Below are 8,030 nucleotides of genomic sequence, written 5' to 3' on the forward strand. Positions count from 1 at the left end.
ATTTTTAACACCGACTTAGAAGGTACTTAAGAAAATGACAGTTAAAACCTAATCATCATCGTCAGCATACCAACCCATTGCCAGCCTACTATAGGGCACGGGTCTCCTCCCACAATGAGAAGGGATCAATGCCATAGTCAACCACGCTGGCCAAGCGCATGTATAAAAACAATTATTTTTATCTTAAGCTGATTTTATCGAACACAGGACTTCGTGATACTCATCAAAATGCTAACCACTGAACCAACGTGATAGAGGACATCTTTGATGGTGCTACTATCAGGTGTGCTTGTGATCAAATGCTCACCTGTCATCGAATAAAAAAAATCATAGAATAAATTATGATAGGAAGTTATGAAATTCCTTATGAATGATAGCTGTAGGCTCATTGCAATCGTTACTAAATTAATGAATATAATTAATTTTCAAAATTATTGATAAATGATTGACAAGACACGACGAATCTATGAGCTCTAAGCAAATAGTCAAGTACTATTTAAAAAGCTCGCATTTAATATGGATTACAATATTAAGATTGGTTTTTAAAATTTTAATTTTCTTATTTTTAATTATGCTAAAATTAAATTAAACAGGTTAGTCAGTTAGTTTCTCAATAAATAAAATTATTGAGAAACTAACTGACTAACTTAAAATAGCAGTTAATGTATTCATCATCATCAACATGTCCAATTGACGTCCATTGCTGTGAATAGGTCTTTTGTGGGAAGTACCAAATACTACGGTATTTTATATTTAAAATCCAGTACCTAACATAAATTTATTGGCATACGTAATAAAATCTTATAATAAGTGGTAACAAAATATCAATTCTTTAACGATTCAAATTTTACTAAAAAGTTTATTCCGACCTTGCCAGGATTCGAACCTGGAATCTTCTGATCCGTAGTCAGACGCGTTATCCGTTGCGCCACAGGGCCGTAAGCTCCGCTAACACTATTGTTAAAATTTAGCTCGTGTTTCTTTTTTTGCTCGAATCAGAAATCTTATTCAAAATTTAAAAAAAAATTGCATGTTCTGTTGAATTGTTGTTTACTCTTGCATTGTTATGATAAAAACCTCATGATGGTATGGAGTAGGTTCCTTTATTATGTAGGTTCACGAAATTACCTATGTTACATTCCAATGTAATTAGTTTGGATTTTAACAAGTCCAGTGCGTTATTTATTTCTTTGAATTCCAAGTCATAAAGCAACTTTTTCAACTTACATATAGTCAGCGAATTGCAATTTATAAATAACTGCAAGGCCCCACAGATGCTATCCTGAATTAAAAAAAAAAATTGGAATCGCAGGGCCACCTACCCGGTACAATTGTCTATTTAAACTATCTTGTAAATTCCAGATTCAATATATTTTAAGACATTTGCCTCATTTAAATTTTTGTATCTAATTTCCGCCATGTTGGATCTGTCATCATTGTAGTAATATCCCAACAGGTGGAATGCTAAAATTATAATCCTTCCGAAGTCATTTCGTCGTCATTATGTACCTTAGAATAAAAGCAGATCAAGTCGTGGGTAGCAGCTAGTAATCGGAACATATGCTCCCCATACACAACATATGGGTTTCTTACCAGGGTATGCATACTGCAGGAAAATTTAATAAAACGTCTGAAATTCGCCTCCTATACGAGTTATATATCAATTTTAGGGTAGGCAGTGCTTTTGTGCACGTATGAAGTGCACGCCACTGTCCCCGGGGCCCGGAATTTAGGTATACTAATCGACTGTGCAGACATCCCTAGTATCTCATAATTTTTGGTTTAACATAAATATGCGCTCCTGGCTTAGTCAAACATACATATCAACCATCGAGGGATTTAGAGCAGGTAAAAATATACAAGAATTCAATGCACCTATGGATTTGCTCGACGCGCAACGGTCTCAACTCGTAACTCTGCCAGCAACACGCTTACAACGTGGTTTATATCTATTAATTAAAATTCTTTGATCATAACTGCTTTTCAAACCCACATCCAGCAAATAAAAACATAATATTACCTATACACAGTTCTTTCACATATAAGGCGCCATTAATGATCGAAGCAGACAAACTAACAAACTTTTTCTATTCAATTATACAGTAGATATTAATAAGGAAGGCTAGGGCACCAAACATGGCTTAATCATGTGATAAGGAGCAATCAAATGGATGGTATGGCCTAATGGTTCACAACTAGATACTTGTGGCTGAGGATTATAAATCTTAAAAGCCTTTGATATCTCCCGTAGACAATATTTATTCCATCAGTGTTGTAGTCAAAGGAAGTACTGTCCTAGTTTTTATTAGAATGCAGCCTCTTTTTAAAATAACTTAGACTCACTTTTATAATTTGTCGTGTTTATAAATAAACACGTAACTAACGTACTTTATTCATACAACAATACTGGATTAAAGTGCTAGTGCTCCGGCTTCCTAGTTGCCTTCGCATGAATACTCTATCCGTCTTAAATTCGGTTTTGTTCATAATCCAATAACAATTTTCACTGCTGCAGCCCTCTTAATACCGATGACAACCTTATCTAAAAAAATATCTTCTCAGATTACCCACTTCCTTCTTTTCTGAGTACTTTATGATGAAGCTCTGGCTATCGACTATGGAACCTATTCCCCTTCAAGTAAGACGTGCGCCTTCCATATATCCATTTTATGCAACTTTGTATTTCTTAGTTTTTGTACGTTTAAACTTCTTTATCTATCATCTATCTATATTTATCATTTGTCAATTTCCTTTACGTTCTTGGCTTAAATATGTATGATATAATGTATTATGTATGTATTTTATACAATTTATTGCTTATGTATGTATTTATTAGGTAAAACATTCCTTCCTAGCTACTACGGCGTATGGCGTATGTAGATTTTTTTTTTTGCTTTTTAGATATTTGCTGTTTGGTTCACTTGTACATTCAGTTAATTTTTGAATTCGAATATTCATTCTCAATTGTTTTGTCCTGTTCTAGGTTGCCCGTTAGAGATTTTGCTCTTTTGAGCGATAAGGCTGCCTATTCTACCTGTTAGTTAAATTATATTTTACAGTATAGTGTACTTGTATTTCAGTTTATTTTAATACATAAAGCCTTAAACAATGTCAGTAGGTAGGCTAAAACAACAAAACACTAAACTAAATAAAAAGGGCCTAGAATGTGCCATGCCCATAAGAAGGTTACAAGTCAACTGAATGTTGTGTACTTAAATCACCACGATTTATAAAGAAAAGTAAAAGAAGACAATAAAAAAATTCGCACTGCTTTTTCCTTGGGCTGGCTTCTGATTAGTTTAGGTATGTGAAACTAAATGCGTACCTATGTGTGATCTCATATTAATGCCCTAAAGGATTTGTTCACAATACATTTTAGCACTTTTCCACTGATCTTGCTAAAAATGTTGAATTGGATTACTTCAAATAAACTAATAAACAAGCTAATGATTAGTTGAAGATAAACCTAACTATGATCCAAACTGAGGCCTCAGATCAATCAGAGACAATCTTCTCAAACTTTAATAACAGGACTACTAGTACTACTCACATAATTTCTACTAACGAACAAGTCGACAATTATATTTCATTCCATACTCAGCGCTTTCGTATCGTGTCTTGAATAATTGTATAGGTCCTATTAGCAATGCAGTGGGATATTACCCATTAAATACAACCATAAACGAATCAATGACCGTACAACGACTATAGAAAACCTATCGCTATTAAGTTCCATAAGATCCTATCCGTTTCATAGAAAAAGGTAGGTACAAGGCCATCACCATAACGTAGTGCTAAATGGTAATCTATTTTATAAATGACTCCCTTTTTTACCTTTGATCTATTTCCATGGCATCGGTGAATGCAAAACTATCGCCGGATATGGAAATGATTGCAGCAATTTATCACTCAATTCCTTGCAGCTGAGCAGCTTTCAATTACTCGGGTTCGGTACAAGTATACCTATTTAAATAAATTGCGGGTTGTAATCATCCAACGTTAACAAAAAGTTAGGTGGTGTTATTTTCTCCGGATGCCCTTGACAAGTGGAGCCTTCTGACCCAGGCCATTAACGTGGGGAGCAACATACCAGTACTGTCATTTAAGCCTTTCCAGGTCATTTTGACTACAGGTGTAAAGGTCAGTTCGGTATCACTTGAAAGACACCCGAGCTTTGGGTGATGATGATTGCATCGTCTCTAACCTCATCTGCAGGTTTCTACGCTAGAGGGGTGGAGGAGTCGCAGGAGCTTCATACAAAGTGGACTTAATACAAAGTGCCGCCCTGTGTCCTTGAACCTGCCTAAGCGTTAAATGTCATGTGCCTACAATTACACAGGCAACCAGGCCCTAAAGACTGATCTGAACTGCATATCGGCAGAAAAAAGCTTTGCGGATTTATTACCCCGGTAGAGCGCTGTCACTAGAAGCTCTAGTACTGCTGTTATCGTTTTTACTCGAGATCAAGGGATCGCTAAACCCCAGGGAGCGTTGAGATATTTTAATTATCTTGCCACGAGACTCCAGCGCGGTTTTTCTAAGCCGATTTGGTCTTTGTAACCACATATAGTGACATGCTATTTAAATATTTAATTATTTATTAGTTTCAAAAGTTTTTTTGCCATTTGCTTTTGATTAGGTACAAAAGTAACAAAATTTAACATAGTTTACGGTCTGCTGTATACCTATTAAACGAATAGTAGGTAGCATTTTTAATCAATAAATAGAACTATTAGTGAATTTGAGTTATTTTTTTCGGCTACTTGTATGTACCCTTTGCATACATTTTGGTTTTAATTAATTAAAGTCGTGTGTATTTGCTAGAAATGTAGATGTACTTAATTCCTTTTCAAGCCAAATCGTTTAAAGTAAAAATCTAAAAAATTCAGAGAGAACGATAAATTTTTATTCAGCTTTTATACAAATTGTTATTGCTGTACTTATAAGGCGTTGAATAGTATTTAGTTAGCACTGTTTATGTAATTTACACATATTACGACACACATATACGCGTACATATTTACTGGAATTTACATTTAAAATGGATACCAGGTACGATTTTTCTAGAATATTATAGATAGTAAGACATTTTTCTGCGACTTAACGACTTATTCAACTTCAAAAACGCATAAATGCTAAAACTATAATTTTAGTCTATGCATTAACCGAATACTATAATACGATAAAGAAATATTTTTATCCTTATTTGTCGAAACATAAAGTAAGTAGGTGAGTACGATATTGGAACTCACAGGGTGATTACGTATCTCACAACAGGCTTGCGACAGGCGTAAATTTCGCGATCATTGCTGTCAAACGTCACTTTTCAAACAAAAAAATACGAAAGTGGCCTTTGACAGCAAAAATTGCAAGATTTACGCCGGTCGCAAGCCCGTCGTGCGATACGTTACCACCCTGCTGATTTTCATTATAGGTAGGTATTTAGAAAATCTTTTGTTATAAACTTCATGTAGGAATGTTTATTTTACTTCATAGTAGTTGATGGGTCAAGTTGATGGCTAAGATGGCCTAACTGATGTTAAGTTGGTTCGCTTATAAACAGGCAACATTGCAAAGAACACATCTTACAAAGTGCCGCCCTGTGTCCATTAACCTGAGACGTAGTTGTTCTTATGTGTCTCTAATTAAACCAGCAATCAAACCCTTTAGACCGGCAAGGTGATTACGTATCTCGCGACAGCAATGCGACAGGCGTAAATCTTGCAATCACTGCTGTCAAACGTCACTTTTCCATACATGAAATAAACAAAAGTGACGTTTGACAGCAGTGATTGCCAGATTTACGCCTGTCGCATTGCTGTAGCGAGATACGTAATCAACCTGCGGATCACAGCAATGGTTCTTGCCGGTCGAAATAGGCATTGCCGTTGTACTTCCCCGGACGTACTATCACAAAAAGCTCGACTGCTGCTAAAACTACTAGTAACATATTAAATCAACGCAGGAATGATATAAACTGGTTTGCAAGATAGTATTGCAGACAAAGCTGCATTATTAGCTATCATCTAAATGTATTAATATTCAATAAATCCTTGTTATGTTCTAATTAGTGCCAGCTCACAGAAATAAGGCTTGGTGCGACAAATCTGCCACATTAAAATCTTACCTTCTTTAGTTTTTAAAATATTTATAATGGTTGTGCCATACAACACAACAATATTTTTAATACGAATTAGAAGTTAAAACTTTTAACTTTTCCTCCTTTTTTTTAAACCAAATCTATAATACCTTAATTTGCTCCTTGTTAGCTCTAATGGTCTAACGAAGTTTTAATGCAAAATAACAGCAATAGCTGAAATTATCTGGATATTCGGTGAATAAGTCGTTTGGCTACATTGAACTACTTAGAACGTAAAAGAAGGACAATATTTTGTGTAAAAATATCTTTGTTCCATTAATGGTTTAAAGGAACAATCATATTTGGGAATTTGATTTCCTGGGTCTATGTAACTCTCCGACCATTCAACTCAATCTACCGGCGCGAGTTAAGGAAGGAAAAACAAATAAATAAACTCACTTTCGTATTTATAATATTATTATGGATAATAATTACTATTATCATCATCACACCAACCCATTATAAGCCAACCCATTGTCTCCTCCCACAATGAGAAGGGGTTAAGGCCCTAGTCCACCACGCTGGCCCAGTGCGTTTTGGTGGACTTCACATATCTTTGAGAATCTTATGAAGAACTCTCAGATATGCAGGTTTCCTCACGATGTTTTCCTTCACCGTTCAAGCAAGTGATATTTTTATTACTTAGAACGTATATAATTTCGAAAAGTTAATTACAATAGATGGTGTGATTTTTTTTGATGGAATTTGTGAAAGAGTGTGACTACGCCTTAAAAGCAGCTGTCAGTTAGTAAGGTACGTGATATATTTAATTATACACTCAGTATGGAAACTGGGCGCTTGTTAGCTTCACTAGATATCTATCAGGGATCCGTGAGGCGCACGCTTTTTCTCAGATATGCCACAAAAACATCCTTTATGTTAGTACGTACTTACTTATACACCATAAAACAGTGGTACTGATTAGTATTACCTCGTTGGTCTAGTGGTTACTGGAAGTATTCAACTACTGATTACTAGGTTTCATTTGGGTTCCCGCGGGATGTGTCCAAAATTAGTATTAGGTTTGTCTGAAAAGAGGTTGAGACATCGCATCGTCGCTAGTCTCAGCTAAGATCAGTACTTAATATGTGATAATAATTGATAAAGATTATTATGGCTCCCAAAGAACTCACAAACAGCAGCTCGACTTGGAAATTGGCTTCTTGGTTCGAATATGTTTATTATTTATTTAATAGATGCAGCAAAGCTTCCTATTATTAAAAAAAAAATGTTAATACTCATAAAACATAACCTTGAACTTGCTATTGATATCAATGCAATGCAAAAAAAAATGCAAATAACCTATCTTAAACGGTTTGTTAGTTTTAATAGCCAAAATGCTGATCCAGCAATGGGAGCAGTTCAGTTATGGTAGTGTGCAAAGGTTATAAACAACATACATATATAAAACACATACAACCAACCAACCAGTACAAACTCGCCAAAATCTCGCTCCCTCAATTTATTCTTATTTATTGTTAACTTATGGTAATGTAACTCAATGCAATAATTATGCTGTCGTGCTTACTATGCCCCATTGTTATAAATCTCGAAAGTAATTGGGAACATGCTAATCATAAAGCTGAACCGTTAGCTTTTTTGTTTGTTTGAACTTTGAACGGACTAATCTCTAAAACTGCCGGTCGGAATCAAAAATATTTTTTGCATGCGATCAGTGCATTCGATAAACTAACTTGAGTAAGGTTATAGGTTATTAAACATTACTCTATAACCTTTAGGAGTCGAAAAAACGAAGTTAGAGTACTGGTGGGCGATGCGACTTGGTAGATGGGACGTTGAATAGAAGGTGAAGAATGCAAAAAATTACTTTTCGTAATATATACAATATACATATTATACCAAAATATTTTCCTAATGTTGGTGAAGTGGC

General features: G+C 35.1%; 1 non-coding gene across 1 annotated transcript; it reads right to left on the bottom strand.

The window, feature by feature from the left end:
- Window positions 1-865: 865 nt before the first annotated feature.
- Window positions 866-938, bottom strand: Trnar-acg. Its single transcript has one exon. It is a non-coding gene; the product is annotated as a tRNA-Arg (tRNA).
- Window positions 939-8,030: the final 7,092 nt, after the last annotated feature.

Source organism: Pararge aegeria, chromosome 1 (genome assembly GCF_905163445.1).
Source record: "Pararge aegeria chromosome 1, ilParAegt1.1, whole genome shotgun sequence".
In the NCBI taxonomy this organism is placed as follows: Eukaryota; Metazoa; Arthropoda; class Insecta; order Lepidoptera; family Nymphalidae; genus Pararge; species Pararge aegeria.